This window comes from Silene latifolia, chromosome 1, assembly GCF_048544455.1.
Source record: "Silene latifolia isolate original U9 population chromosome 1, ASM4854445v1, whole genome shotgun sequence".
In the NCBI taxonomy this organism is placed as follows: Eukaryota; Viridiplantae; Streptophyta; class Magnoliopsida; order Caryophyllales; family Caryophyllaceae; genus Silene; species Silene latifolia.
This window is the reverse complement of record NC_133526.1, coordinates 78,281,414-78,288,095: the sequence shown is the minus strand read 5'-3', so window position 1 is coordinate 78,288,095 and position 6,682 is coordinate 78,281,414.

Genomic DNA, 6,682 nt, shown 5'->3' with positions numbered 1-6,682 from the left:
CTTAGCAAGGAGGTGCCTCAAAGCTGCATGGTCAGTAAAAACAGTAACTTCTGACCCAACTAAATAAGTACGGAACTTCTCTAAGGCATAAACTACAGCTAAAAGCTCCTTCTCAGTGGTAGTGTACTTCACTTGAGCCTCATCCAGAGTTCGGCTCGCATAGTAAATAGCATTCAAGGCCTTGTCTTTCCTCTGGCCTAGCACCGCTCCTAGTGCATAGTCACTCGCGTCGCACATGATCTCGAACGGCAAGTCCCAGTTGGGAGGCTGTATGATCGGCGCGGAGACCAAAGCCTGCTTTAACCTGTTAAAAGCAGAAAGACAAGCATCAGTAAACACAAAAGGGGCATCCTTAAGCAACAGCTGTGTAAGTGGTTTAGCAATTTTGGAGAAATCCTTGATAAACCGGCGATAAAAGCCAGCGTGACCAAGGAAGCTCCTCACCCCCTTAACATTAACAGGAGGTGGTAATTCTTTGAATCACTTCCACCTTTGCTTTGTCAACTTCTATTCCCCTATCGAAACCAAGTGCCCTAAGACAACTCCCTCGTTGACCATAAAGTGGCACTTCTCCCGATTCAAAGACAAGATTAACCTCAATGTACGCAACACTTTCTCAAGGTTAGACAGACAGTTAGAAAAATCACTTCCATATACACTAAAGTCATCCATAAAAACTTCCATGATAGATTCAATATACTCTGAAAATATCCCCATCATACACCTTTGGAAGGTGGGGGGGCATTGCATAAACCAAAAGGCATTCTGCGATACGCAAAAACACCCTTAGGGACGGTAAATGTAGTCTTGGCCTCGATCGTGCGGGGTGGATAGGGATCTGAAAGAACCACGAATACCCGTCTAAATAGCGAGAAAAATTTGTGGGAAGCTAACCTTTCTACCATTTGATCAATAAAAGGAAGGGGAAAGTGATCTTTCTTGGTGGCGGCATTCACTTGTCTGTAATCTATGCACATCCGCCAACCAGTCACTACTCGAGTAGGTATTAACTCATTCTTCTCATTCTTAACTACAGTTGTCCCTCCTTTCTTCGGGACTACCTGCACTGGGCTTACCCATCTAGAATTACCTACAGAATAAATAATACCGCATCCAGCAGACTTCATTACCTCAGCCATCACAACATCTCGCATCTTCTCGGTTCAGCCGACGACTGACCCTGTCGCAAGGTTTGTGATCATCCTCCACTCTATCCTGTGCATACAAATATCGGGACTAATCCCGTGATATCATCCAGTGAATAGCCCATTGCTTTCTGTTTTTCTTAAGTACTGACTAACAAAGAAGTCGGTGATCATCACTAAGCTTAGCACTAACAATGACTGGATACTGCTCTGTATCGTCTAGAAAAGCATATTTAAGATGAGAAGGGAGAGGCTTACGTTTCGGTACCTTTACCTCAATGGAGCAAAGAGTGCTGATCATTTGTTCCACCTGCTCTCCCTCATGCTCGTCTAGATCATCAACAAGAAGCTCCAACGCAGCGTCATCGTCCTCTGGGTTATCTGCACACTCATCAAAAAGCATGAGAGCTTCCAGTGGGTCCTTCATAAAAGAACCCGACCAGAAGTCATAAATAGACTCATCAATGATATCTACCGAATAACAAGTGTCCTCTATCATTGGGTGGGCTAAAGTAGTGGGCAAACTGAATGTGATAGCGTCATCTCCTACTGCAAGAGTCAGACGCCCCTGTCTGACATCAATCACGGCCCCAGCTGTACAAAGGAACGGTCTTCCTAAAATAATCTGGGTCCGGGTGTCCTCAGCAATATCCAAAACAATGAAATCTACGGGGATGTAAAGCTTGCCTATTTTCACGGGCACATCCTCCAAGACACCTAAAGGTCTCCTAACAGATCTATCAGCCATCTGTAGGGTAATGTTAGTCACTTTGAAGTGACTCAGTTTCAATTTCTTGCAGACAGGAAGGGGCATGACACTAACACTGGCACCTAAATCGCAAAGGGCGTTATCAATAACAATATTACCTATGACACAGGTAATAGAAAAGCTGCCCGGGTCTTTCATTTTTGGAGGGGCCTTATTTAACAGTAGGTTACTAGACTCTTCCATAAATGAAATCGTCTCAAATTCGCTCAAATTCCTCTTACGTGTCACAATATCCTTCATAAACTTAGCGTAAGTGGGAACTTGAGTAACAAGTTCAGAAAAAGGGACAGTTACCTGAAGGTTCTTCACGATGTCCACGAACTTACCATACTGTTGCTCGATCCTTGCGTCCTTCAGACGACTTGGGAAGGGTACCCTGGTAGCGATAAGTGGTCCCGCAACCTTTCCTTTACCCTTATCAATGCGTGACGTCTCCACAGCAGGGGAAGATGACACGGTGGCGGTATTAGATACTGAATTAGGAATTCCGCCACTTAATGCACTGGATCGAGTACCTTTACTGGTCGATCGACCAGTTTCTTCTTCGATATCACTCAATCGAGTTATCTTGACACTCGATCGAGTGTCTTCTTCAGCATGGTCTCTCGATCGACCAACTTGGAATCCTGTACTTCTCGATCGACCGTCATTGTCACTCGATCGAGTGACTGGATGGCTAGAACCGCTCGATCGAGTGGTTGTGTTGCTCGATCGCGTGGTTACTGCACACGCAGCAAGCATCTCCTGTAGAAACTCGTCTAGATCGTCATCTGAGTCATCATCAGCTGCCAAAACTTCATTCTCTCCGTGAATAATGTCATTTTGAAAATTCATGGCACTGACGGAATCGCAAATTGGAGGAGTCTTGGTTTGGTCTGCCGCGAGTGTTAACTGCGCGACTTGTTCTCTCAATTCCGATATAACAGCATCAGATTGCTCTGACCTACTCAACATGATGGATTTCAATTCGGCAATTGCCTCTCTTGAAGAAGGAGAGACCGGTTGTGGTACGGATTCAGAAGGGGCAGAAATGCTCTTTATCTCGTCGTATAGCTGGGAGAAAGGAACTCCCTGCTTGAACTTCTTATATGCAAGGGCACGCTCTACACCTGCCGTGCATTCGTAAAGGTCATGTCCTTCTTCACCGCATCTTCCACATGGCTCTGTATGCTCTGTAATCGTAGGCATCTTGACGAATAGACTATTAACCTGCAAAACTAATCAAAGCTTCGCGAAAATGAGATCAGTCTCAAGGAATGAATTCCTTGAGACGAGAGACAAACTTAATTAAAGCAACAAATATGCGCCACCTCCCCGGCAACGGCGCCAAAATTTGACACTACTCGCGCAGCACTGTCAAAAATAACCAACTGGCCAACTAACTAATATAGCTAGGGAAGTCGGGTCGAATCCACAGAGAGGTAGGAAATTGACTGCTAAAACTAGGCTCGTCTAAGTAACCAAATTTGGGGGTTATAAAATTGTGATTTCTAAACTAACAGAGTAAGGAAAAGAGAAATAAAAGGAGGAGTTAACAGATAAAAGAGGATAGCTAAGACAAGCGGTTCACCATAATTATCTGGTCGAGTAATCTAGGTCCCAGGTCAATACAACACGGTCCAAGGGGTAGCGAACGTCACCTTTCGGTCCTTAATTCACCCTAAAACGTAAACAGCTTAACTCTCGCCCTCGCTGCAATATTCTATTGTTCGCTACTAGTCTCCCTCTTCCAACCTTTCGGTCCAGGTCAAGGTCCACCAAGGATAAAGGTCTAATTGCGTCGACTCAATTAGGCAATTACAGTTATTTGTAGCATTTAAACAACAAAGACGAAGCCGGTATCAACCTAGTGGATCGATTACTCTCCCTTCAAATCATGGGTCCCCTATAGTCTTAGCATAGGAAATTAGCTACTCATAATTGTCAGATTAACAACAACAATACCCAAGCAATTAAAACTAAACATGATGAATAATCTAATTGATTGAACGATTATAAGGTAAAGAGAGAAAAGGAATTAGAAACAATAAATACGATAAAGAAATAATTAAATTGATAATACCGATTCCGAGTAGCAAGGTAGAGAGTAGAATTCCAAAAGAACAGTGACCAAAGTGACAGATGAAAAATGTACGTAGTAAAGGAGATAGGAGTAACGTAGTGTTCTCCTCAGTCTTATACTGTAAAAACATCTTAAACCTAATCTATGGACTGATTACAAAAGCCCATAGAAGATTAGGCGGAAATAAACCAAAAACACAAGCAATCCCCTCGATCGAGTAAGATGATTACTCGATCGACGTCCAAGTCACTCGATCGAGCTAGGACATCCCCTCGATCGAGCACTGCCTGCTGAACCTCCTCGATCGACTCCATGAACTGGTCGATCGACCAATAGTGAGTGTAATAAGCATTCGATCGAGCACTAAAGGACTCAATCGAGCTACATAAGCGCGTCAGGACTTGAGCTTCTCCCTTTGCTCAGCTCATGCGTACTCCAGGTGTGAAATTCCTAAGCTCCGGCTCCATATTTCCCATGAATGCATACAATTGGGACAATCAAGGCTCGATTTAGCTCCTCCTTGGTCAATTCCTGCAAATTACAATAAACGGGCCAAAGTAGAATATTCGGGGGTATTTGTAGCCAGATGCTACATAAAAAGCACAGAAATGCGTGTAAAAATGAGGTGAAAACCTTATATAAAAGACACGCATCACCAGCAACCAAGCAAAGCCTACAACACGATCATCCATTACTATCAATTCAAGCAAACCCTAAATGTAAAGACAAAGATATGGATGATGATGACGACATACCTATAAGGAGAAACCCGGCAAAAGACCGCTACCCGACTTAAGCTACACTCTCCTAAGGCACAAGGACCTTCAAAGGGCTTCCATGGAGGTTTTATGGTGAAGGGAAGGGAAAGAGGCGACCAAAGGATAGAAGGAATGAGGCGAAAATGATTTGCGGATTTAACAAAACGCGATTAAAAACCCTCGCTGAAAACCCGATACTCGATCGAGTATCCCACATACTCGATCGAGTGACACCCTACTCGATCGAGTGTCCAAGCTACTCGATCGAGTAGCCTCTACTCTATCGAGTACCACCCATAACTCGTAACCCAAGATAGCTTTGGCACGCACTTTTAAGAACTATTCCCGCTCCCAAGGTCAGTCAATGTTGGTCAAAGGGTCTCTAAAAGGGCGGGTATTACAGGCTATGGCTTCCTCGACCTGTTGAAACATAGTGAGCATAGTGGCAGCACTGAACACAAATACCCCGTCTGATGGGTCTTTCTCGAAGGCGTTCACCTCGTCATCATCAACTGGCTGGATGAGGTGAGAGCAGTCCAGAGTTGGCTCATCGTCAGAGATGGCGTGGATTCCCATAGGATTCGTTTTGTTGTTCGGCTTCGTAGGCGGGGGTAAAGGCAAATCCCCTTTTTCAATCATGTCTTGGATGATGTGTTTGAGTTTGAAGTAGGTTTCAGTATCATGCCCCTTCCCTTGATGGTACTGACAATAGGCATTGGGATTCCAGAAGCGGGATTTCTTAGCATCGGTCGGATCCGGGGTGGGTCCGATTGGTTGTAGTTTCCCCTGGTCCATGAGCCTCTTCGGAGCACTTGCATAACTCGACCCTATATTAGTGAACACTCTCTGGGGGCGCTCAGCTCTCTTAGCAGATGGTTTGACGAGGTTGACTTCATCAATTTTGTTCGTTTGGCCGTAAGGGCGAGACCCGGTTGAGGTGGATCCCTGGTAGCCTCTGCCAGTAGTCTTGGCCAAGACATCCTTCCGGAGGTCATCTTCAATGCATGTCCCGAGAATTTGCAGATCTTTGAAGGTCTTAATATTTTGATACCTCAGTAAGTTGGCATACACTGGGCGGAGATTGTTGACGAACTTTTCCACAAAAGTCTATTCACTCGCTTTACTGACCAGTTGAGTACTCACCCTCCTCCAACGGGTTAAGAACTCGGTGAACCCTTCTTTATCGTTCTGGGTTAGAACCTCAAGAGTACGGGTATTGGCTTGGATTTCAACATTGTCAGCATATTGTTTGGCGAACTCAACTGTGACCTCATCCCAAGTAGTAAGATTTTTCGGATCTAGGGAGTAGTACCACTAGCGAGGGATAGGTTCCAAAGAGGACGGGAAGATTCGGGTGAAAAGTTTTTGTTTGACCCTTTTAATGGCTATGTAGTCTTTGAAGGCACGGATATGATAGAGCGGGTCCTCCACTCCTTTGAATTTAGGTACATCAGTTAAGGTAAAGTTGTCAGGTAACTGATCCCCAACAGGTTCGAACCTTCGGTTGTTCTCAAGATGGATATTGTTACCCCGGGCTAGAAGCTGTTCCTCCAAGAGCTTTAGCCACTTCTCAGTTTTAGTCAGAGGTGGAGTATTATGTTCTCCAATTTCCTTGTTCTCCAGGGCATCGATACGGGTCTCGACGCGATCGAGGGTGACCTTAAGAGCGGTAAGCAGGCTGGCTAACTGATCAGTCGTGACATCTCTATTGTTATCATTGTTGTTGTGGTTGACAGACGAAGTTGAAGATGGGGCCATGGCTCTGAGGCAGAAAAACGGCTCACATTACAACTCAATCCGACACGGTTCAAAGACTGAACGCAGACAACACAAAGGACGAGACAAAGATTAGACTCAACAAGACGAGGATGATCGTGTGTGGTTCCTCGATGCAAACTCGATTTATGGCGTGACGGTGTTGACCGAACTTTTGACACGAGTCCAACAT